This window comes from Rhagoletis pomonella, unplaced genomic scaffold, assembly GCF_013731165.1.
Source record: "Rhagoletis pomonella isolate Grant_MI unplaced genomic scaffold, Rhpom_1.0 Rhpom_scaffold_00003, whole genome shotgun sequence".
In the NCBI taxonomy this organism is placed as follows: domain Eukaryota; kingdom Metazoa; phylum Arthropoda; class Insecta; order Diptera; family Tephritidae; genus Rhagoletis; species Rhagoletis pomonella.
The window spans coordinates 25,506,093-25,532,431 of record NW_023458557.1 but is presented as its reverse complement, the minus strand read 5'-3'; the positions used below and the strand labels follow the sequence as shown (position 1 = coordinate 25,532,431).

The 26,339-nt window shown below is 39.4% G+C and overlaps 1 protein-coding gene across 1 annotated transcript in view; it reads right to left on the bottom strand.

The window, feature by feature from the left end:
• LOC118735092 (rab GDP dissociation inhibitor alpha) overlaps positions 1 to 26,339 on the bottom strand; it is a 122,077-nt gene that overhangs the window by 29,432 nt on the left and 66,306 nt on the right. The gene's annotated exons all lie outside the window — the stretch shown is intronic.

Here is a 26,339-nt window from a genome sequence, read left to right as displayed (position 1 = left end):
AAGTCATTGACGCTATTTCCTCATTCAAATGGAAATAGCGTCAAAAATGCTTAAAGTATGTCGACGCATAGAAAAAAATGTTGTTCTTACAATAAACATTGCCCCGTAAGTGTTGTCTTTTAATAGATGAAAAAGGTTATTGCCAAATCCTCAGTGTTGTGATATTAATCCACACACAATCATGAACTACCACCATTTGATTTTATTAAAAAATTTAAATTACGAATATGTAAAAACACGATGCGAAAAACTAAACGCCTGCGCACAGCTGGAATACGAGAAATATTTGAAGAAAGAGTGTAGAAATGATCCATAACTTGCAAAACATGTTTCGTTTCCACAAAAATAAAGCGAACACTATTAAATTGAAGAAACAGTCCATGTCCAAATACCCCGGAGGAACACTGAAAGAATTCTGTGTTTTAAATTAGCATATTTTGAACGAATTCGGAATGTCTAAGGTGAAAAATAAACCAACCTTTCTATAAGGAAACAATTATAGAAAAAGAATTTTCTTACACTGTATTCATGTCTCCGCCAGCAATTTGTGACGACATCATTTAAAAGCAGCTAAGGAGAACGACGACATTATTTATTAGATGGCACATTCAACGAGCCAATGTGCCAAAATGCGGGTATAAACAATTATTGATTATTTAATATCGGAACCGAGATCATATAAGTTAATTGATTGGTTTTCACACACTTTTGAAACACAACTTATATGCTTTTTTACTGCGGACAAGTTGTTGCCCCAAAACACAGCAGAAATCTTCCATTCAGGGCTGCCAACTATCCTTAGTTATGAGGTGCCATATTGAGGATAAAAAAGTGCCAAAATGTGCCCAATAGAAAAATAAAAGTGCCAAAAAGGCGTCATTCCTTTTAATCATTCACATTTAGCAATAAAATAAAGCTACATTTTCCAAACAAAAGTTCAATCATAAAATAAGATAAACCAGTCGAATAGCCTTTATAAATTAGAAAATTTTAGTTGAGAAAAAGAAGTGCACGCAAAGGATTTCACAAAAATGTATTGAAATGTTATTTTTTTTACAAAAGTGCCATTTTGGCACTTTGTGCCAAATTGAAAAATTAAGTGTCATTTGAAGTAAAATAGGGACAAATGCCACGGTTTGAGCCAAGTTGGCATCCCTGCTTCCAATAACTTACAAATATAAAAATGTGAAATATCGAGGGCTTGAATTTATTAATACCATCAATTTGCACAAAAATTAATTTGTGATTTTAGAAACCATCTGGGACAATTTTATAATGAGCTCGAGGCCATTTTTTAAATGAACATTTATTGTGGAAAAGCAACAATAATTTGAAAAAATGGTAGAAGTGATAGCTAATTTCGGAAATCACCACATTTCCTCATCAGACTTCTTTCAGTAGGATTCGAACCGACGATCCCACTGACTCAGCCAGTTGCCTATGCACCGTGCTAAGTACGCCTTGTAAATTATCGTTTGCTTATTTCCACTATTTTCGTTTTTTTGTTATGCCAACACAATCAAGCGCAGCTATTCCGCTGCAATTCACTTGATCATGTGGTTGTTGGTATTGTTGGTTTGTGCTAATAATTCTATTTTTAGAATGCTTAACTTTTAGGTGTGCTCGTCCTTAAGTTATTTGTTTTTGTTATTTTTTGGCCTTATAACAATTATATTCAACAATTTTATAATGAGCTCGAGGCCATCTTTTAAATGAAAATTTATTGTGGAAAAGCAACAATAATTTGAAAAAATGGTAGAAGTGATAGCTATTTCGGAAATCACCAAATTTCCTCATCAGACTCATCAGAGCTCATTATAAAATTGCCTTAAGCCTTAGAGAAAATTCTTAAGGAAAAATTTATAAGGAATGAAATTTAAGGAAACAAAAAAAAAACGAGGAAAATATGAAAGAACCGAATCGTCTCAGGGAAATAGGAAAAAAGAACAAAATCAAAATTTCGAAGTTTTAGGAAAAAAAATATAAAAGTTTTTGAAGGAAATTTTAAGGCAGAGAACAAAAATGTTAAGGAAAAGCTCTTTAAGAAAAAGATTTTAAGGATTTTTTTTTGGAAAATTTTATGAGGAATGAAATTTAAAGAAAAAAATACTTTGAGGAAAATCTTTATGAAAGAAAGTTTGTAAAACAAAAAATAGCAAATTTAAGAAAATAGGAAAAATTTATAAAAAAATGCAATTTTGAAAGAAAAACGGAGAAAACAGAAAAATTTTACGAACAGTTTGCGAGCAGAAAATTAAGGGGGAAAACATAAGTCAAGAAAGTTTTGAAGGAAAAATTTCAGAAAAATAATCAAGAAAATGTTTAATAAGTGAAAAAATAGAATTCAGGGAAATTATTATTGAGGGATTCACAACGGTGTCGTAAGTGTCGTATTGTTGTATGTCGTAAACTTTAAAAACTTAAATTAATGTTTAGAGAACTTGAAACCACAACCAACTATTTTTTAACATTGCGAAAATGCATAATATAACTTTGATGGTACTTTGCGAACCCTCTTGATATATTTTTAGGCATTTAAAGTTTACGACATACAAGAATACGACACTTACGACACCGTTGTGAATACCCCATATATGTACATATTTCTTAACACACTTAAAAACGCAGGACCCCAATCCTGGGGTTTGGAGCCCCCACAACACTCATATATATATCTAGATAGTTTTTGAATTGTACATAAAATATATAATTGTTAAGTAATACATGCTTTGAATTGAAAATACATACTTTGAATTGTAGCCACATATTGTACAGCACTAAGTGATTTGAACTACCGTTATTATTCATATAATCATATACATACAATTGTACATATACTTTAAGCACGATGGCAATAAAGAACAACGGGATATACGCGACGCGACGACTGCGGCCGGCAATTTGTATAAATAGCCGGCCAGCAATCAAAGCAGACAGGAGTCGTCAGGCGACTTGCTGAGTCAGAAGCTTCTGCACACATAGGGTAGGCTCTACTCCCTATGTTAGGTATCAGGAGACGGGCAGGTTCTACTCCCACTCCTATAGAACTTAGCTAGGTATTTAGAGACGGGCTGGTTCTACTCCATCTCTTGGAAGGTTGTGGGTAGGTTCTACTCCCGCTCCTTTACTATAGCTGTAATTATATTTGGTGGGACGGAGCTACGCCCACCAACCGGAGAGGAACGGGTACCCAGCAAACAATTAGGTTTGATATACATTTGAAAATGATTTGAAATCAAAGCCTTTCTCAAATGTCAATCGTTTGAAAATGATTTGATATTGATTAGAAAATTACAGCTTTCTCAATAAAAATGGGAGTTTGATCTCCATTTGAGAATATGGTTAACTCTCAAGTCAATTTCAAAGGTTATTTATCAATTGTACTTCAAATGTGGAAATAAAATTTATTATAGGAAATGTATCACCCCAATTCTGCAACTCTTTCGTATTCGGATTTTGCTACGAATCGTAGAAATAGTATGCTGCAATCCGAATCGTATTTTCGAACTTTCGAAATTCGTAACAATGGCATGCCTAAAAACGAACGAGTATGCTTTTTTGCGTAATTTTGTACGAAAACAATTCTGTATCGGAGGAGAAATAAAAGATGTAAATCGATGTGTGTTTGCAAGAAATATCGGTGGTGTTCATTTAAACATATAAATTTGTCTTTCGCATATATTTACGTATATTTTTATCCACTGCTTTATATAAACGAGCAAAAAAGAATCTTTGTTGCCCCTTATCGATAAACTTGGGTCCGGTTTAGTTATTTGTACAATGATTTTCGGTTGTTGTGTCCAAACGCATAACCCGAATCCCAAAACTTTAACATACACGTGTAATCGAAGGATTCACATTTTATTTAGGATAAATGTTTCAAATTTCCTACCACTAGCTTATTAATAAACTCGGTTTGCACTATGCACTTTTTTGCAAATTTCGACGTGGGTTCTGCGCAAAAATACTGTGGACGGCGTAGCCGAAGTGATATGCACAATAAATGTCGTATACCTTTGACATGCGGAAGCCCCTCTTCCCCGCAACACAGAAAGGAGAATTCTACTTAGTAAAGGTTATAATCCCTAAGCGCGGCCGAAGGCAGAAGCTGGCGCAACAGGTGGTGGACCTAACAAAGTGCAGGTTTTCAATGGCTCGGAAGAAGCTGTTAATGCATTAACTGGATTGAGAACCAGAGCTTCAGGCATAGGAGGAGTCCCGACAGCTCCACATACGTTTGTGCATCCATTGCCATAGCGCCCTCTTACTCTGCTGCTATAATTGCAAATGCATCAGAATCCATCATTTTCCTCAAAATATGTAAAATTAACCAATTTTACAATAAACATGCACATGATGAGTGTTTTTTTAATTCCTTTCCACTTTGTTTTCCTTCATTCAGCTATCTTCGAAAAACAACTGATAGCTGGCAATGCTGCACATGTTTCCGCAAGGGTTGCAGCATGTGGATTTTTCGTTTTTCCGAATTACGAAAATTAGGGTTCTAGAATAAGGGGGTATATTTCATATTTATTTTTTCTTCGCGATGCACATATGTGTGTACATAACAAAAAAAAAAAAACAATTAAGATGAGTGAGTCTATAATAAATTCGTCTTGAAGGGCTGCAGCTTCTTCAATCCGCGCAAACATCAAATCCACTATTTGTGGGCCTTCTCTTTGAAAACTTTTTTCTATTCATTGTTTTTTTGCAATTGATCTTACAATTTTTGATTTAACTGCGCATTTTTAAATCGTTGATACTTGACATCTTCCTTCAAATCAACCTCAAATGAATTTCAAATGATAAATTTAAACCTCGTTTTCAATTTGAGAATCATTTGAGGTAAATATTTCATATCAAATTGAGAGATACATTTTTTCTCAAACGTTTGAAACTGTGTTTGCTGGGTAGGTTCTACTCCCGCCCTCTTAACGTACGACCCAGACAGACGAGTGCTTTGCTATAAACCGAAAAACAAACTCTTATTATACCCCAGCATAACCCGGAGTTCGTCACACAATGATAAATTCACTTAAAAACGCAAAATTATTGATTTTATTAAGTTATTTCTTATGTCATTCGATCTATGACTTCTTCCGCTTTTTAACTGCAATGCACTTAAGCAAGCAAAACAAATAATGTTAATATTATTAAAATTTAATTAAAATTAAAACAATTACATTCTGGAAAATTCGGTGGGACAATATTTCTATAGAAAGCCACGCTTAAGCTGATAAAATTTTTCGGGCAAAATAGAATAAAACAATAAAAGTTAAGGTGGTCATTCACAAACATTTACGCCTTTTTCATTGTTTCTTTGTTTATACTTTTTTATGTTGATTACACTATGCAACAATTTGAGGGTCATTGTCTGGGGGCGGAATGATTCCAACTCTAGATGAAAGACCAAAACCCATATAGTTAAAACATCAAAATCGTTTTAAATTTTTTTCTTTGCTATGACCATTTTAAATTTGCAATATTTTGCCTAAGTGTCTTTAGAATAAATAAAAAGTGAAAATACATATCGGACAGAAATATGGTGTTTCGGGACATATACACCCCTATGCTGTAATCCGAATGTTCGTAGTTACGAATTCGTAGCTCCGTTCCGAAAATTCGAAAATTGGTATGCTGTAATCCGATCGTAACTATCAGCGGCACTGCCAGCTTAAAACTTTAAATTCGAAGTTCTTAATCAGCTGCTTTGACAGAAACAAATCAAAACAAATTAAAAAAAAATTAGTTTACTCATTATTTAAAAAGACTTTTCCTTAATTAAGTAGAATACAGGAATTCAGTGGCCGGTGCACTTTTGTCCGAGGAGGAAGAACAGCTAACAGTTGCATTACACAAAGGAGATTGCTAGGAGATTGTTCTGATTCATTTAGCTTAAATGATAAAATGTAAGCTCCCTCCTTTAAAGAGCCTCCATTTCACTAGATATTGTGCCGTTTTAATTCCCGGAACGCTTTCCACCACATCCTCTTTAGCTCATGCACTCCACCAGTTTTTCGTATTGCGAGCGATTCATTATGATCGTCGATCTGATAATTTTTTAAACATTTAATAATAATTTTTTTTTATTCAGACTTAAACTCACATACATATTTTTGCGTTTACACACTTTATTTTATTGATATTTTAAACAATTTGTTTCGCTCCGACACGAGTTGCTATTCGTACAAAATTTCCGACAAATACATAAAAATTACAGCTACGTCGGATTTAGGCATGCCAACATTACGAATTTCGAAGATGGCCTACGAATTTCGAAATTACGATACGACAACGCGGATTTCAGCATACCAAAACCGAATCTACGACGGATTACAGCATAGGGGTGAGAGTAAAATTTTACGAGGAATAATTTTGTAGAACATTTTAACCCGTTATTCCCTTACAAAAGGTCGCTAGAGGGTTAAAACCTTCTACAAAATTATTTGCCATAAAATTTCACTAGGGGTCCTCAGACAAAATCTTTGACCAAAGAATCATCTGTAAGTTCACAGAAAATAAAAATATGCACCAACTTGTTATGCTTTGTTTTATATTTCGTTTGTTTAGAATTGTGAACCATAATAAACACAAGTCCCGATGCGTGCGACAAGGCTTGGGACGTCGGCAAATAAATAAAAAACTCTCAAAAGTGCAGTGAAGTGTCAGCCAAGAAAATGGGTGACTGCCATAAGTGCAAAGGCCTAATACGCGGGGAGGGTGAAATCCTCTGTGAAGGTATATGCGGCAAAGCGTTTCACTGGGCAAAGAAATGCTCTGATCTCGATGAGTACAGTAAAAACGTACTTGCGGGCAATGCCTATGTGAGCTTTATGTGTAAGGTTGTCTCACATATATGCATAATATTGATGAGGTGTAATATAATAATTTTAAAAAAATAAAAGAGTTAAAGACGACTTTCAAAAGTCGTAAAAAATGCAGGTTAGAGAGCTAAAGCTCCTAATAGAAGCAATAGATAGTGAATTCGCTTAAAGTATAGATGCAATGCAATGAGTTCAAAAAACATGCGAAGCGAGCGTAGCTGAGGCCAATAAGATCAAAGCTGTAGCTGCGGACGTGAAAAAGCATAGCCAAGAGCTATGCGAGGCTATGGTACGTAATGAGAGTGAAAGTAGAAAAATATGTGAAGAAATAAAAAAGTCAGTAAGTGAGGAGTTGAAATCAAGCCATCATAGCAAGACCTCATATGCTGAGCGTTTAAAAAGCTGAATAGTGAATCACAAAGAGCAGAATATAAATAAAGAGAAACCGTTAATCATAAAACCGAAAACAAAATAAGACCTGAATAAGAACGTTGATCCGTCGGATCTAAAAATAAGCAATTCGCAGGGTATGAAAAGTGATACAATCGTTATTCAAAGCGAAAACGAGCGATAAAATAAAGACCGCAATTGCAAATAAAATGAGTGACCGCTATGAAATCAGAGTGCCGAATACGGCTAAACCCAAGTTTATGGCGTTTGGAATAAGCTTTAAATACGAAAGCGAGCAACTTGCAGAAATGATTAAAAAACAAAATGAATGTTTAAAAGGTGCTGACCTTAATATTGTTAAATACATTGAAGTCAAGAAAGATAAGTAGAACGGACTTTGATACGTTCTCGGCAGTGCTCAAAAGCGAAAAAATAAATATTGGGTGGGAGAAACGTAGAGTCCAAGATGGTATGGGTGTGTCAGTCTGCTACAAATGTAAGGGCTTCAATCACGAAGCTACGAAGTTCAAGGATGAAGAGGTCTACCTGAAGTGCTTGGGTAATCATAAAAGAATGGAATAGAGCCAGCTATTAACAATTAGTCAGTTAATAGGAACCCTGGCATGGAGTTGACGGTCCACCCGTTACATGAAAAGCAAACCAGTTAGGTACTTGAAATGCGTTTATCTTAACATAAGTAGTATAATAGCTTATAAAACAGAACTTGAAAGGCTAATTTAAATTGTTCATCCGGATATATTTCTATGTTCCGAAACTTGCACGACAGAGGAAATATACGACTATGAAATAGAGTTTCCAACATATCAGGTTGTAAGATGTGACTCGTACAGTAGACATACAAGAGGGGTAATCATAATATTGCGTAACGCACTAGATTTTAAAATAGTACTAAACAAATCTATCGTTAAAAATGTTTGGTGTGTAGTTATCCAACTGAAAAATCTCGAAACCAAATGGAAAATCGGGATGGTTTATCACTCACCTAGTTCAGGTGACGCTGCTTTTCTAGCAAACATATATGTAAAATATGTAGTTGGCAACCCGCTGGAGTACGAGAGAAGTGGTCGAAAGAATGGAGAAAACGTCAAGTAGCAGAAGTGGTAGGAATAGAAAAGCCATCGTCGATCGAAGAGTTGAAGAGGAGTCGCGAATTAGTTGGTGGTCGAATCGTCGTTCACGTTGTTAAGTGGCCAAAGTAGTTTTCCGTCGTAAAGTCGTCAAGTTGTCTAAGTTGAAGTGGTCGAGCCGTGAAGTCGTCGTATTGTCCAAGCCGTTGCTGAATCTCTTTTTAAAATCATTTATTTAATATACTTATACTTTTCAATCAATTTGTAAACTAACTGGAATAAAACACTTTAATGAGCATTCTATGCTCCATCTTATATATATGGCGACCAGTTTGTCGGAAATATGCGATAACATGGTAAATACCATTATTATCGGAGATTTTAATATAAACCTGGATATAATGCCGACATATAGTAAGAAACTGAATGAGATATTCGCCCATCAGGAAATGAAACAGTTAATTAACATTAATACTAGGGTTACTGAATATTCCGAAACACTGATCGACTTGGTGTACTCGAACGGTAAGGAAGTTTCATGTGAAAAAGAGGAGGAACATAGAATATCGGATCATGAAACTATAATGTTCAAATCTTTATATATAAAAATGAATTGCTGTTGGTGTGTTATCGCATCACTCAAAAACGGCTCAACGGATTTACTTCGTTTTTATTTCATTTTGTGCCGTTCTGTTTGTAGAAGGTCTGTAGAAAAAAATGGTGTTGCCAGATATCTGGAATATCAGATAAAAAATTATTTATAAATAAGCCGCAATAATGCTATTTCACTGAAAACGCATAAAAAAATTAATTCGGAAAAAAATTTGGATAGGGTTGCCACCATTCGAAAAAAAAGTTTATATATAAAAATGGATTGCTTTCGCGTGTTATCGCATCACTCAAGAACGGCTCAAGGGATTTGTGTCTTTGTCTGTAAAATGAATGTAAAGAAAACATGGGAAAACCGGTGTTGCCACATATTTTAAATATCAAAAAATTAAATTTACATAAGCCGCAATAATGTACATTACTGAGAATGCATAAACAAATTTAATAAAAGAAAAAATTTGAATAGGGTGGCCACCACTCGAAAAAAATCTTTACATATAAAAATGACTCATATGGAAATACTTAAAGGAGGTAGTCAATAACACGGAGGTCAAAAAAAAAATTGGAGAAGTGATAATAAATAACACCAGCTACGTGCACAGCTTTGAAATTGCGGAAAACTTAAATAATTTTTTCGCGGACGGCATTTTGGAAATACATACCAATATAGAGTGTGTAAACTATGACTTTTTCGAGCAACAAACTTCCACAAGTACGCTAAAATTTGAAGAGGTCTCAACGGAAGACATTCTTCAAATTGCCAAAAAATTTAAGCGGAAAATTGGGGGAAAAAACCTACTCTCTGAAGGGGTTATTAAGGACTATGCTGATTATATTTGATTGATGCCCTACTAATAAATAAGAGTCTCCAAACAGGATCAGTACCGGAAGAATGAAAAATTTCATCAATACTGCCCGTTAAGAAAGTTAGAAAAAACTCTCCCCAGCTTGGAAAAAACTCATAAAAGAACAATCTGGATTCAGAGATAAACATTCCTGTGAGACTGCGCTGAATCTGGTGCTTTCTCAATGGAAAGAAGATCTTAACTGCCCCCTTAATATAGTAGCAGTGTTTATTGACCTTAAAATAGCATTTGAAACAGTTGATAGGGTCCGAATGTTGGATAAGCTACATTGGCATAAAAAACACTGAGCTTGACTGGTTTAGAAGCTTTCTTTGTAATCGTAGGCAACAAACAATACATATCTAGTAAGATAGCCGTACACATCGGCTTACCACAGGGCTCAGTTTTGGCACGCTTACTCTTTAATATATATACAAACGATATTAAAAGTTCTCTCAAACATTGTAAAATAAAACTCTTTGCGGATGATGCCTTGTTAACGATCAGTGATAGGGAACTACCAAATGCGATTGTAAAAATGCAAGAAAATCTTAATTCTTTGTACCAATGGCTGTGTTCAAATAAACTCAAACTGAATGTAAAAAAGGCTAACTTTATGGTATTGTCCAGAGTGGCAAATGCTGACTCCTTAAGCCGTGAATTAAAAATCAAAGATGAAAATATCGAAGAGGTGAAAAGTGTCAAGTACCTAGGCATATACATAGACAACAAACTAAAGTTTGATGAGCACGTGCAGTCAACAAGATTGATAAAAAAAATCAGCCTTATAAAGAGATCATGTAAGTACTTGGGTAGAAGATATAAAACATTGGTGCACAGGTCTATAGTAGCACCACACTTTATATACTGCCCTACGATTTTCTTCCTAGCGGGGGTCTCGCATGTAGATAAGCTTCAAAAAATGCAAAACCGAGATTCATCCTCAGCAAACCGTACGACACACCAAGAAGTATGCTTGAAACCTTGAATTGGTTAAGCGTGCCCATTGGACGGTTTGCAGCCAGGAGGGAAAACCGGCTGTATTTTAACGCCTTCTCGACACCGGGCCGCCTCGAGGAGTAACGGTGGCCTTACTGCGGCAAGGGGCGCTGTCGCGGCGGACGATTTGAGATCACCAGCAACTACTTAGACCACTACGCCTGGCTGGTCAGGCATGTGGTCGTACGAATAAGATGAAGACAACTAAAGATCAAAACAACACAAATAAAAAGAAAAATAAGGAACAAACAAGCAACAACAAGCTAACAACAACAGCAACAACAAAAACTGGGAACGCTAATAGCACAAAGGCACAAGGCAAGGCACTAGAGAAGTTAAAAGGCACCAAGCAAGAGGAACGGAAGAAGAGCTTCCTAGAGGGCCTCTCCGACGCTGAAGCGGCACTCTTCATAGAGCACGCGCGGGAGGACGATGAACCCTCTACGAGCAGCGGCATCTTCCACGAGAGGGCTTTGAGAGAGGATAGTGGGCATGAGACCACGAGCGGTGGTGTGAGAAGGAGGTACCATAGCGAGTCCTCGCGCGGGCAAACCAGGTGCGCCAGTCAGTCCGGATCAGTCAGGAAACCCGGTTCGCTGACCGACTCAAGGAGGTTGGGTCTCAGCGGCTCCGGGGCGAGGCACTATGTCAGGTATCTCGAACAAGGCAAAACTCCCGAGATAGGAAGGGAGCTGGCTCTCGCTAGATCGGCCCAACAGGGATAGAGTAAGCGGGACCCTGAGCACAACAGCAGAACGACCGCACCCGCGAATGAGCGGGCATCAGCAGCAGGACAGACAGTTTGGCTCTCGCGTACAGACCGCACCCGCCGTTGAGCGGACATACCGGCGAGGGTCATAAACCCGGACAGCACTATGCTACGGGTGGCAGGCACGATAAGCATACTGGCGAGACCGCACCCGCTGACAAGCGGAAGAACGGGTATAGTCGCTATGAGAGGCACAAGCACCAGGACAACAAGGAGGGCTCAGGTGAGACCGCACCCGTAAAGCGGAAGAGTGGGCATTTAACACCGAACACTCCGGCCTCAAAGAAGCAGCGGGAGTATCTACCCCCTTCGACGTCGGTAACTGGGGTGGGCATCTGGAGCCAACGGCTTCTCAGGGTGGAGAAGGGCAGACGCCTAGCTACTCGGATGCACTAAGGGGCATCAGGGCTGCGGTGTTGCCTAGTGACTACCCTGCGGAGGCGCTGAGTCCAGATGAGCTAACTGCCCTACAGGACGCCATAATGGACGAGGTGTTCAAAGGGTTGACGCATCCGCTTGCATTCTGCGGGGTGTACTTCCATCCAGGTATGCTCCTGGTAGATTGTAAAGATGAGGGCACGGCTAAATGGCTAGAGGAGGTCACACCAAAACTAGGAAGCTGGAAGGGGGCCCTACTGTGCGTGAAACGGGGAGATGATATCCCACCCATGCACAACATGACCATCTTCCTGCCGAGAAGTGCTGACAGATCGTCAGACTACGCGTTGGGGCTGCTAAGGGCGCAAAACTTAGGTCTCAACACCCCTGCGTGGCGCGTCATCTCAAGTAGCAACCGGCCTGGGTTTAAACGTTGACATTGATGAGGACTCATTCAGCAATGTTCGAAAGGCTGGTTACAAGCTAAACTACAGGTTCAGTTCTGTTACCATGCGGCTCTGGCGACCGAAGGCTGCGGAAGGAGGGAGGCGAGGAAGCTATGCAGGTAGATGAAAGTCTTCCGGTTGAAGCAACCTCACAGGCAACCATATCGGCTGAGGGCGCGGAGTCCTCTGAGCCGACACCTCCGGCCCAATCTTCTGATGAACGTGGCACCAATGAGCGATATCCAGCAGCTCTTACACAGGGGCAAGTCCCCTCTACACAGGAGCTGCTCGAGGGTATAGACCTGCGAGGGCTAGAGCTAGACAGGGGAAGCGAGAGCGAACGAAGGTTCTCGGACCTGGATGAGCAACTATGAGGCACCCACCGCCCTTGACAGTAGCCCAGATCAACTTGCACCACGTGGTTGCGGCCTCGGCTGTAATTGCGAGCAGTTTTTCTACGGACGATCTGAGCATAGTACTGATTCAGAAGCCGTGGACATACAGGGGCCAGGTAAAGGGCCTCAAAGGAACACACAGTAAGGTAATATGGGACTTCTCTGTTGAGAGGCCTAGAGCATGTGTAATGGTCAGGAATGATACTTGATTTTTTCTGCATTACAGTTTTTAAGCCAGGACCTAGTAGCAGTACAAGCGTCGCTTTGGGTGGAAGGAAGACCCAGGGACATCGTGTTTGCTGCCGCATATTTCCCGGGGGATAACCGCAACATTCCCCCGCAGAGGTACAAGACCTGGTGGCGCATTGCAGAAGAGCCCGATTTCCTCTGATCCTCGGTTCCGATGCGAATGCCCACCACGAGGAGTGGGGCAGCACCGACCTCAACAAACGGGGTGAGGCCGTACTTGAGTATATTATAAGTGAAGATCTGTATATTAACAATGTTGGGCAGTGTCCAACATTTGTCACTAGAACCAGGCAGGAAGTCCTTGACCTGACTCTCAGTAACGATCTGGGTAATAATCTGATTGGACAATGGTGGGTGTCTTCGGAACCTTCCTTGTCCGACCACAGGATTATCCGCTTCCGGCTGGGCCAGAGAAGTGACTCCAAAGAGGAACCCAAGAAACACCAATTGGGATAATTATAGGAAATTACTAGATTTTTACCTACCCGGGTAGAGAGGGACCACAAAAACGTTGGCTGTATGACATTGGAGCATAAAGTTAATAGGCTAACAGATATAATGACTGATGCCTTTAACTATAGCTGCCCCGAGACCCAACCAAGAGGGAAGGGGAAAACAGTGTGGTGGTCTCGGGAACTCTCATCCCTTCGGAAAGACACGCGCAAGGCTGTTCAATAAGGCTAAGCGCACGGGATGCTGGGCAGAGTATGCGGCTAGTCTAACAAAGTACAACAAAGAGATTAGGAAGGCGAAGAGGGAAAGTTTCAGAACCGTCTGTGAAGGCATTTCGAATACCCCGGCAGCCGCGAGGTTACATAAGGCTACAGCCAAAGGAACTATCGAATCGGAGCTTGCGCTTAAGCTTGCAGATGGCACCTACACAAACAGTAGGGAGGAGACCATCTGATTGGAGACTGGCGAGAAGTATCTTCACGCAGGCTTCAGTCGGATGGGCACTGGCCTCGTTTGAGCGCTACAAGGCTCCCGGCGGAGATGACATCCGGCTAGTGATGTTACAGCCGGGCAGTGAGAGCGTAATACCGCATCTTGTGGATATAATGAGAAGTAGTCTTGCCGAAGCGTATGTCCCACAGATTTGGAGAAGGGCGCGAGTAATCTTCATTCCCGAAAGTAGGTAAAAGAGACTACTCGCTAGCGAAGTCGTTTAGACCAATAAGCTTAACCTCCTTTGTGTTAAAAGCAATGGAGGATATTATAGATAACCACATCAGGTCTACCATTCTAAGGAATATACCCCTGCACACCTGTCAGCATGCATACAGGGCTGGAAGGTCCACAGATACAGCCCTGTACCAGCTGACAACCGAGATTCAGGGGGCCCTCGATTGCGGTGAATCAGTGCTCTGCGCCTTTCTCGATATAGAGGGAGCGTTTGACAAAACGTCACACTCTGGAGTGCGCAAGGCACTGGAGAGGAGAAACGTGCAGCCAGCGATCTGAAATTGGGTGGATGTGCTCCTGCGTACAAGGATTGCTGAAACCGAGGTAGGGGACAGCGTGGTACAACTTCAGACAACAAAGGGTAGCCCGCAGGGAGGGGTCTTATCACCCCTTCTGTGGGTGGTGGATGAACTCCTTCCACTTCCCTCTGACAATGGTATCCGCTGCCAAGGCTATGCGGATGGTATAGTAATAATGGCCAGGGGGAAGTTTGAGAGCACCCTCTGCGACATCATTCAAAGAGGCTTAAGACTGACGAAGGGATGGCGCGATAAGTTAGGGCTTATCATAAATCTTGCCAAAACCGCCATCATTCCCTACTGGGAATATAGGTAAGCACCTTACGAGGTAAGCCATGTTTTCTTTCAGTTTTTAGTACCAAAATTGTCATCATGGCCAATGTCATCTACTAGTAAAGCGCAAAATGAATACCTCCGACGACACTTTACGTTATCAGTTGCAAAATAACGTGCAGCCGAAGTTATTTCCAAGCACCGAACTACTCCGAGCGACTGCTCTGCATTCCACGTAACTTACTTTGTTAAGCGGCTCAGAAGTAGGTCTGATACCAAATGTACATTCTAAATTCCTACTTACATAAGGCGGCCACGTCTTTGTTAAAACAAGGGAGATTCGTCAGTGACGTGGTAAGGACAGCCGGGTGAAGTGTAAGTTGCTGGTAAGGTATTGTCCTTCACCTGGCGGTCCTTACCACTTCCCTGCCGAATCTCCATTACTTAAACAAAGACGTGGCCGCCTTATGTAAGTAGGAATTAAGAATGTACATTTGGTATCAGACATAGTACCTCTGGGCCGCTTTACGAAGTAAGTTACGTATAATGCAGAGCAGTCGCTCGGAGTAGTTCGGCGCTTGGAAATAACTTCGGCTGTACCATATTTTGCAACTGACAACATAATGTGTCGTCGGAGGTGTTCATTTTGCGCTTTACTAGTAGATGACATTGGTCATGATGACAATTTTGGTACTAAAAACTGAAAGAAAACATGGCTTACCTCGTAAGGTGCTTACCCATTTTCCCAGTGGGCTTTTACTAAGAAAAGAGCCCTTCCGGACATGAGGAACATAACCTTGGAGGGGGTCGTGGTTAGCGTCGCCAGCGAAGTGAAGTATCTGGGACTAGTCCTAGACACCAAACTTCTATGGAAGAAACATGTGGACGCGATCATCTCCAGGGCCATGAAAGCTTTAATGGTGTGTAAGCATCTGGCGGGGGAAAATCCTTGGGGTTGTACGCCCAGAATCCTAAGATGGCTTTACATCATGATAGTACGGCCAATGATCAACTATGGGGCGGTAACTTGGGTTTCAAGAACTACTCTAGCCACGTTGAGACAATCGCTCACCAAGCTACGACTGGCATGTGTTTGTACAACAAGAGCGATGCGCACATGTCCGACGACGGCGCTGGAAGTAGTTCTTGAACTCGAGCCTCTTCATATAACCATAGAGCACGCAGCTAAAAGAACTCTGCTTAACATTAAGAGAGAGGGATTTGATAAAGGTAAAGTCATTTCCTCTAGGAGTATGGAGAAGCTAGGGTCCTCGCTCCCACAAGCCCTGTTACCTAGAGATGACATAGGAAAGACCATAGTCTTTGAGAAGAAATTCAAAATAGAGCTTTGCAGTAAAGCGACCTGGAGTGTCTCCGTTTTCGAGACATTACTTCAGGATTGCACTTTGCACTGGTACACGGATGGCTCCAAGACCCCAGAAGGAATAGGTGCTGTAATTGTTGGACCCAGGGCCAGGATTTCTGTTCCTATGGGGAAATATCCGAGCATCTTGCAAGCAGAAGTTTACGCTATCTACCTATGGGCGGATACAATCATGGGTAGATGGTATAAAAACGAGAGAATCTTAATCCTAAGAGATAGTCAGGCAGCACTCAAGGCCCTTATATCCTATGAGATCAAATCGTCGCTGGTCCTGGAGTGCATTGGGAAGCTTAACTCCCTAGGTAAAAACAATAACATCAAGTTAGCGTGGGTACCTGGTCACAAAGGAGTAGAGGGTAACGAGGCGGCTGACTGTCTCGCAAGAGAGGCGGCAGCCACTACACCAGTTGGCCCTGAGCCCTTCCTATGATTGGGTTCTAACACTCTAAAAGAGGAGCTCAGGATAGAGAGGATCACTATGAGGGATCCAAACTGGCAAAATTCGTCAGGAATGCGTCAGGCAAAGAGTTTACTGGGAGGTTATAACAAAAGGAGATTCCAAAAGTTAGTTGACCTACCAAAAGGGCAGCTTAGAATCCTCACGGGACACTGCAGGCTGAGGGGGCATCTACACAAGCTGGGGATATGGTCGAATGACCTTTTTCGGTTTGGCGACTCTACCAGTGAGACACCTCTACACATCTTCCCTGATGCACTCTGCAGAAGACGCGAGAGAAGTTTATTTATTTAATTCGGTCAAAGAAAACAACATTCTTACTGACTATGCTATCTAAAAAAGTAACAAGGTATAACTTAAAGCTAATAGATAGGTTACATTATAAGATCAGAGTAGTTTTATGATTAACTTTTTTAACACCACTCCGGGAAGCGATATATCAATATCCTCGATATCATTGAGTTTATTAATGCACGACAAACCGGTGCATTCATAGCATACGTTGACTTGGAGGAATGCAAATAAAAAATGTCCATGTGCCGCAAATTTCTTCGCGGAACATTGAGAGGAATTCTCCGTAGGATATCAGGGCAATCAACAATCCCAGTAAGCACGTTGAAGATAAACGAGCAAGATAATAATTTTCTCCTATCCTCAAGTGAGTTTAAATTTATAAGCAAACAGTATGAAGGTAATGGTTCAGTAAAATTTAGAGATCTTAATGCAAACCTAATAAAAGTTTTTTGCACGCGCTCAATTCTGTTTATGAGCCCAGTATGAAAAGGTCGCCAAATATTGGCAGCATACTCAAGGCGAGACTTTACAAAAACTATGTATAGTGTTTTTAATGTAAATGGATCTGAAAAGTCAGAGCTATTATGACGAACAAAGGCTAACAATGAATAGGAGTTAGATATAATGAAATCAATATGGCTATTGAAAGTCAACTTCGAGTCGAAGTAAATTCCTAAATATTTGGTCTGGACTACTGATTTAAGAAGGCAACCAGATATAGTATATGAGGTATTAATTGTATTCAGCTTTCTGGAATAAGCCAAGTGATAACACTTATTAATATTCACACTAAGACAGTTTCTCTCACACCAGGACGTTACTCTATTAAGATCAGATTGAAGAGAAAAGGCATCAGCATTTTTTATAACAGAATAAACTTTGAGGTCGTCTGCATACATTAGAAATTTCGAGAATAAGAAACAGGAACTTATATCATTAATGAAAATGATAAACAGAAGGGGGCCAAGAATACTACCTTGGGGGACTCCAGAGCTCACATGGAAGGAACGGGAAAACGTATTCTCCAGTGCTACAGCGCAGTGCCTATTGTATAAATAAGAGCTAATCCAATCAAGAAGCTTTGAATGGAAACCCAGACAAGCTAGTTTAGCGATCAAAATTTTATGTGAGACCTTGTCAAATGCCTTGGAAAAGTCGGTATATACAGTATCGACTTGGTACCCAGACTCGAAACTCGCAAGGCAATCTTCGGTAAAGATAGTGAGATTTGAGACGGTAGATCTTCCTTTGACAAAACCGTGCTGGTTCGGGCAAATGACATTCTGGACAGCGTGCCACATTTTATCCTTGACAATACTTTCACAAAGTTTGGCAACTGTGGTTAATTTAGCTATTGGTCTATAATTCGAGACATCATTTTTGTTTCCACTTTTGAGAATGGGAGTAATATATGTTTTTTCCAATCACTAATGAATGTTCCCGAAGAGATGAATAAGTTAAAAATTATTGTCAAAGGTCTAATAAGAGCCACACAGTTTTTGAACAGAAAAGGAGATAGCCCATCCGCATCAGTTTGCGTCGATGCCTTAAGGTTTAAGATGCCCTTTGAAACATCTTCTTCTGTTAATGACAGAGAAGCGAACGACTGATATGATTCAGAAACATCGCTGCTAACAACGTGAACTGTGTCAGTTTCGGATACAAAAGTTTCGCTAAAAAAGTCTGCAAAAAGATTCGACGTATCTTGGGCCTTACAAGCATTCTTTTTTTATTAAACATCGAACATGGAATATTAGATTTTTTTTTTTTTTGATTTAATGTTAGCTTTGGGGTTGGTCTTTATATTCTTTTCGAAATTACTAACGTAGCTTTTACGCAGGAACTGATCAAGAGTCTTAAATTCAAACAGACAAGATTTGTACATGTCATGATAATGTATATTCTTGGATAACTTAAATTTTTTATACAATCTGTTGCAGCGATTTTTTAGTCGTTTAAGCTCTACATTGTACCATGGTAGCCTATATCTTTTTTTAGAGAAAACTGGGATATGTTTAAGACACACCTTCGTTTTAAAAAGTTGAAAGCAACTTACTACATCCTCGTTTCGGAGCAGATGGTCCCAATCAATCTCAAGCAACATATTATTAAGAGTCGCATAATTACCAAAGTTAAAATTTAAATTATTTATATCACTCCCAGGAGAGGCATTCAAGAATTCATAAAATTCCAAATCTAATTCTAGAGGAAGATGATGCAGGCCAACAGAAGATATTAATGAGCAACATTTCCTGAGTTTAAAATTCAAATTACTTGATAAGAAAATTAAATCTAAAATTCTATTAAGCTTATTATAATAACTATTAACTTGACGAAGATCTAAGCTAGCGAAATTGTCAACTAAGTATTGCTCGAAAGATCTACATACATTTGATGAGACTAGAGAGTCTAAGTTATCTAAGTACGACCAAGAAATATTGCTTAAGTTAAAGTCGTCAAGCACACATAACTTGTGATGTCCAATTCTTGAGTGAAGTGAGGTTACATTGTCAACATGACGTTTGTACAAAGATTCATGACTGTTCGGCGGAATGTAAGAGGCGCAAAGAAATAGATCGGACGATGTACTGCGTAAGCGCACGCATAATTGGTCTAAAAGAGAGTCATTATTATCAAGACAATGAACCGATGCTCGTAGGCTTCGCTTAGTAGCAATAAGAACACCGCCACCTCTATTACATTCAGTTTTAACAGCATCTCTATCCTTGCGGAAAACATCATATACATTGGAGTCGAAAAACTCAGAATCGTAGAAGCTGGAGTTAAGCCAAGTTTCAGTTAGCACGAAAACATCAAATAGTTCGAGCGAACTTATCGAGAATACAGCTTTTGATTTCGTTCGCATACCAGAGACATTTTCGTAGTAAACACGAATATGGTTACTGGATTGTGAACTCGCATTAATAGAAACGTCTACGTTTTCTCTGCATCCAAGACCGGAATGTGACGAAAAGGGCGAAGTGTTACATTGGAAGGCCAAAGATCCGCGCTTAACATTTTCTCGAGCCAAGACTCCGGTACTCCAAGTTTGAAGTTTAAGCGCTTTAAAGAATTAAGATGAGTATCTTTTTTCACTAGACTGTAGCATGATAACATTTTCTTGTCTATGCCCGAATGTCTGGCAACATAATCAATAATGTCATCAGATTTGACAGTGATAGCAAACGATGAGATGTGAACATCCAGCTCGGCGCAAGTATTATTTCCAACAACACGAACCACATTCCTCTTTGTTTTCTTTCTACCGACTGTAAGCCACTCCGAGATTTGTGAAACGGGCAAACTATTGTTGTTTGGCTCAACTTGCCCATCAGATCCCATTGGAGGCTGAGCCAAAGCATTAACATCAACACTGCAAGCAGTGTTGCTGGCACTGTTAGCATTCGGCGGAGGAAAATCAGCAACCGGAACAGACGAGAAATTGGGACAATTGTTCGATACGGCTGAATTAGTACCACGGGGAGAACCAGCATATCTGTGCAGTTTTTTATCACGCAAATCACAAACAGCAGCAGCGGCATTGGCACATGCAGTTATATTTGCGTACGTTTTTGCACTGGTAGAAGCAGTGACTTTTGCAGCAGGCGAAACATGAGAAGCAGAATCCAAACGGCGAGCAGAATTAGCATTGCGAGACGAAGACGATGATGATTTTTCGTAAGCAATTTTGTTATTGGTAACAACAGAGGAAACGTTAGCGCGAAGATCTTTGATTTCGGCCGTGAGCGTTGTAAGTGAAGTTCACTTTTTAACGAGTGAAGCTCGGATTGCAAGCATTCGATTTTGTTCACCATACACTTCTTATCTTCGTGGAGTGCATTAATTAGCGAGACAGCGCGGGCATTTTCTGCCCTAAGAGTAGCAGTCTCTTTTAGCACTAAGTTTAGATTAATGTTATTATTGGCATTTTCGAAAGACGCACTTGCTATGCTAGTTTGTTGATTAGGCGAGGCACTTTTAGGGATTTTATTGCGATGGGCACCGATTTCTTTGCTAGAGGAATCCGAAGCAATTGCATTAGTAGCAACAACACTCGCGTTAAGAATAACAGGAGGAGGCGGAGAGCGAATAGAATATCGCCGAGCTTCAGCACACACCTTGCACAGAAAAGGCTTCTCTGAGTTGAGTAGAAACTCAGGGTCTGCCGGCAAAATATTCACACATTCCAAATGAAATAGTTCATTGCACTTTGCGCACTGGATTTTTGGTTGCGAACGCTCAACCTTATGGTTACAGCAGCAAGGCATTTTGATTAGGAACGTCTTTTTTCGTTATTTGTTTATAATATACAAGAGTCACTGTCTCAGAAATTATGCACGAACACAGAAAAAAGTTCATTATGTTTTAGTAATATATTCGACACTAATAAAGTTATGGAACCCATTAGCAAATATTCGAAAGCCGAGAGCGATAAAAAACACGTCCACACGCAACGACGGTTACAGAAATTTTAGGCTCAATGTGGCCACAGCTTAGGCACATTCACTCCCTCCTATCCCCTAAGGTACTGTTAAATTTTCTCAGGGAATTAAGTTTGGAGGAGGTATTGTGAAGAGTGGAGGGCACATATAGACCACTAGGTGGCGGTGCAAACCTCATTTTATCATCTATCTATCTAACAGTGTTGACGATTCTGTAAATGCTGTTAACTCTGTAAATGCTGCTAACTCTGCTACTACTCAGCCGAATATGAGTGCAAATTGGATTACAGTAGAACGAAAGAAATTGTCCAAGCAGAGAAAAATTGTGGTTGGACGTAATAATAACATTGATCAGGGAGTAGCTGCGCGTCTTAAGTGGCTCCATTTATCTTCGTTTAAGCCATCTGTTACTGAAGATGATATTGCAACTATTTTGTGAATCAGGTCAGCATTGATAAGCAACAAATTGCCTGTTACAAGCTGACAAAGAAAGATGGCAAAGTGAATTCACTCAAATATGTAAACTTCAAATTGGAAGTTCCGGAGTATTTATATACTAATCTCCTAAAGCCGGAAATCTGGCCAACCAACGTAAATGTTGGGCAGTTCCGTTTTTTTTTCAAAAACAAGTATTACAGTTCCCCTCAACATAGTTGCTCGACCCGGGCCAAAAAAGCGTATCCGAAATGAAAATGCCTCAGGTCTCCGAACCAAGGGCGATATGGTTCGAATGTTAAGTGCGCACTTGGAGTACGACATCAATGTTATCGTTGAGACCTGGCCCAATGCAAATTTTTTCGATACGGAGTTTTTTGACTGATTTGCTTGACCTTTGTTTGTCGGTCGCCTTTAAGCGCATATATATGTAGAAATGTCCCGTCTTTCGTATTGTTTCAGTACGCATTACATAAGCTACGGTAGATGAAAGGCATTGGTAAATGATTTGGTTATGAATCTTTTCTTGTTTGCTTTGTATGAGTATGGAGGCCCGCCATATATTCATCGAAATTCTTGAGAAGGCGAATGCACTGAATGAGTTAACGTGTTGTGATTAAATCGGCGGAATAATTGCCAAGCACTTGGTGTTTAGCATCGATCAGTTCATATGAATGCGAACGAAGTTTCCGTGAAACATAGGCTCTAATTTTTGGTGGGGCTAGTTTTTGTGCATAGCCCTCTCCGGCCACGGACTGTTTAGGATTGGGAATGTACACTTCAGAGCCTCTCTCGAAATGGCGTTCTCTTTTGCGGGTCAATGCCCGTTGTGCGGTTTGTTGATATTGTTCGAACTGTTTGTCTCGAATTTCATCAGCCAGAACTTTACGCTGTTCCACATCCTGTGTATGGTATGAATTTACATCCAATAATAATTTATATTCGTTTCCATCTTTCACATATTCACGACCAGTGTGCAGGAAATATGGCGTGTAGCCCGTGGCTGAATGCACTGAAGTGTTAATATCATGAATAACACGAGAAAGATGGTTTTCCCAGGGGGAATGTTCAAGAAGGTCAGCCATGTGAGCACGTAATCCAAGTTTAATGCTTTTGTTTGTCGCCTCGACCGGATTGGCTTGTGGATGGTACAAAGGCGTTTTCATGTGTTTGATGTTATAATCGGCCCAAAGCTGTGCGAAAGTTTGACTGACGAATTGAGTACCATTATCTGATATAATGAGTTCGGGGCAGCCATTCACCGTGAATATATGTCGAAGGTAATTGACTACGGATATGGCGTTTGCATTTTTCATGGGCTGTTCCCAGACATATCGCGAGTAACAGTCGATGGCTACGAAGATCCATTGGTTACGATTTTTAGACATGGGCAGCTTACCGACGAAATCAATCGATAATTGCCTACCCGGTCGTTTTGGTTCTCTATATTCGCCGTGAAGTGTTTTGGTGCTCTCATTACTTGGTTTAATGCGGTGGCATAGTTCATATTGCCGAACGTACTGGTAAACCGACTCATACATGTTTGGCCAGTAATAGCGTTGTGAGATACGTCTATAAGTTTTCCAAACACCCAAATGCGAATGTTGGTTATGATTTTCATCGAGGACTTTTGCTCTGTCAGAAGATGGTACACAAAGTGTCGACAGTATTTCCGCACTTTGATTGGAAAATTTCAATCGATGATATAGAAGGTTGTTCTCGATTTTATATCTATCTAATGGTTGTTTTGAGGCCATGGCATGCATTTTGTTGTACCATTTATCGCACGTGTTTGGGTCAATGTTGATCACGGATGTGATTGGGGTACGATTAACGTGAAAATTACTCGGAAGGTCAATTGGATTTCTACGAACGATGTTGAGAAGAGCAAGAGAACGAGAGATACAGTTGGTTCTTTGAGAGTTTGTAGCCAGCGCAAAGCTGCATGGTCCGTTACCACAACCAATTCACGACCCTCAAAATATGGACGGAACTTTTCGACCGCTAAGGCACTCCGCACATTACGCGCCTAATCATAGTAGAGTAATCGTTTTGTCTTGTCAAAACGAATGCATGACGACTCGACTTCTGCACACTTGGGCGCCCTGCGTAAACCCTGCTTGCGCGCACATTACACATTTTCTGGCCGGTCTTTCTCACTAATACACTTCCGCGAACATTTCTGCAATAAAATATTGCATACACGTTTATGGCTTAATACAATTGGCACGAGTTTTAGCCCAAAATCATTAATTTTCAATTATTATCAGAAATAGTTTCTTGGGAACGGTATAGTTGTGATAGCTTAATTGATCTACTCAGATGTTACGATTTTTCCATATTTGATCAACTTGATTTAGAGGAAATGGTAGCATTCCTAAATCTATGCTTGCTTAGCAGTCTGCAACAATTAACGTTTGTGAAACAAATAAACATTAAAATAAAGAATAAGTGGTATAACTACGAACTGACACAACTAAATAAAAGAAAATCAGAGGCATACAATTTAGCAAAAGCATCACACCAATGGTCAGACTACTACAGCATTAAAAAAGAATACAAAAAAATGATAAAACCGAAAAAAAAATTAAATATATGGAGAATAAAATTATAACTAACCAGTCCGATAGCAAGTTAATGTGGAAATATTTAAAACAGACGGTTTGCTATGATGGTATAAAAGATGATATTACATTATTACATCATGGTGGTCAATATATTGAAGATAAAAATCAAATAGCAGAGGTCTTAAATACCTACTTTGTTGAAAGCATAGTGGAAATAGATAATAATATTGAAAATATAGAATATAGTGATAACTTCTATTATAACATCGATAGCACATTTAAATTTAACGAAATAACTACTGATGACATAGTGCGAATTGTCAAGAAATTTAAATATAAAATAGGTGGGAAAAAATTATTATCTGAAGGAGTAATAAAAGACTCTTTAATAGACTTGGGGTATTTTTATTCAATTATGATCAACAAAAGTATAACAGATGGTATCGTACCTGATGAATGGAAAGTTTCCACAGTGGTTCCAGTCAAAAAAATTAAAAACACAGTTAAAGCTGAAGAACTTCGACCGATCAATACTCTACCATATCTGGAGAAAATATTAGAAACAGTGGTAAAAAACCAGCTCATGGAGTATATTGAAGATAAAAATATATTAATTAAAGAGCAGTCAGGGTTTCGAGCTAAACATTCGTGTGAAACGACACTTAACTGGGTTATTTCTCAATGGAAAGAAGACATGAGAAGTAAAAAAGTAATACTGGCAGTTTTTATTGACTTGAAAAGAGCTTTTGAAACCATTGATCGAAAACTAATGATTTTTAAGTTGAAACAAATTGGTATTAAAGAGGTAGAACTGAAGTGGTTTGAGAGCTTCTTAACTAATAGAAAGCAACACACAGTTATAGGAGAAGTATTGTCTAAGGATATACCGGTAGATATTGGAGTTCCACAGGGTTCAGTACTAGCACCAATTCTTTTCAATACCTACATCAACGATATTTTATCATCAATCAGGTATTGTAAGATAAGACTGTTTGCTGATGATGCACTGTTGACTATAAGTGAAGACGATTTGGACACAGCAACTCATAAAATGCAAAATGACTTAGACTCACTATATGTCTGGTTATGCAAAAATAAGCTAATGTTAAACGTAAAAAAGACCAATTATATAATAATTTCTTAAGCAAATAAAACTAGATTAGGGCGACACGATTTACATGTTAGGGATGAAAAAATTACAGAGGTTACTACAATTAAATATCTTGGCGTTTTAATTGATAATAAATTCAAATTCCATGATAACATTGAGTATACCGTCAACAAAGCGTCGAAAAAAATTGGATTTATGAAAAGGACATGTAAACATCTAAGTAGAAGATATAAAATTATGGTTTACAGATCAATTATTGAGCCACATTTTATATACTGCCCCACTATCCTATTTATAACACCTGAGTCGTATATAGAGACTACAAAAAATGCAAAATAGAGCTATGAGGCACATACTTAACGCCCGATACGATAACAGCATTTCATCAATGCTGAAGAATTTAAACTGGTTAAATGTGAAACAACTAATCTTATTCCATACAATGAAGTTTATTTATAACTAGTGTTCGCCCAGCGGTTGAAATTCAACCGCTAAAATTAAGGATAGTTTATGTGAGTTGAGTTGAGCTGAAATAAAATTTGTTGGAATGGGTTAAGTGGAGGGGAGTTTAGCTTAGTACTTAGCATAACATAACATAGAATAGCATTAGATTCAATAACATAACATATTTAGCATAACACATCACAATATAACATCGCACATTCTTCAGTTGTATTTCCTTTTTATCCCTATCACTTTCTTCCTCTCTATCTTTGTCTCTATCGCTTTTAATGTTTATGTTTATCTACACCTTCGTATTCATGTTCATGTTCATGTTCATGTTCATGTTCATGTTCATGTTCAAGTTCATGTTCACGTTCATCTTCATCTTCATCTTCATCTTCATCTTCATCTACATCTTCATCTTCATCTTCATCTTCATCTTCATCTTCATCTTCATCT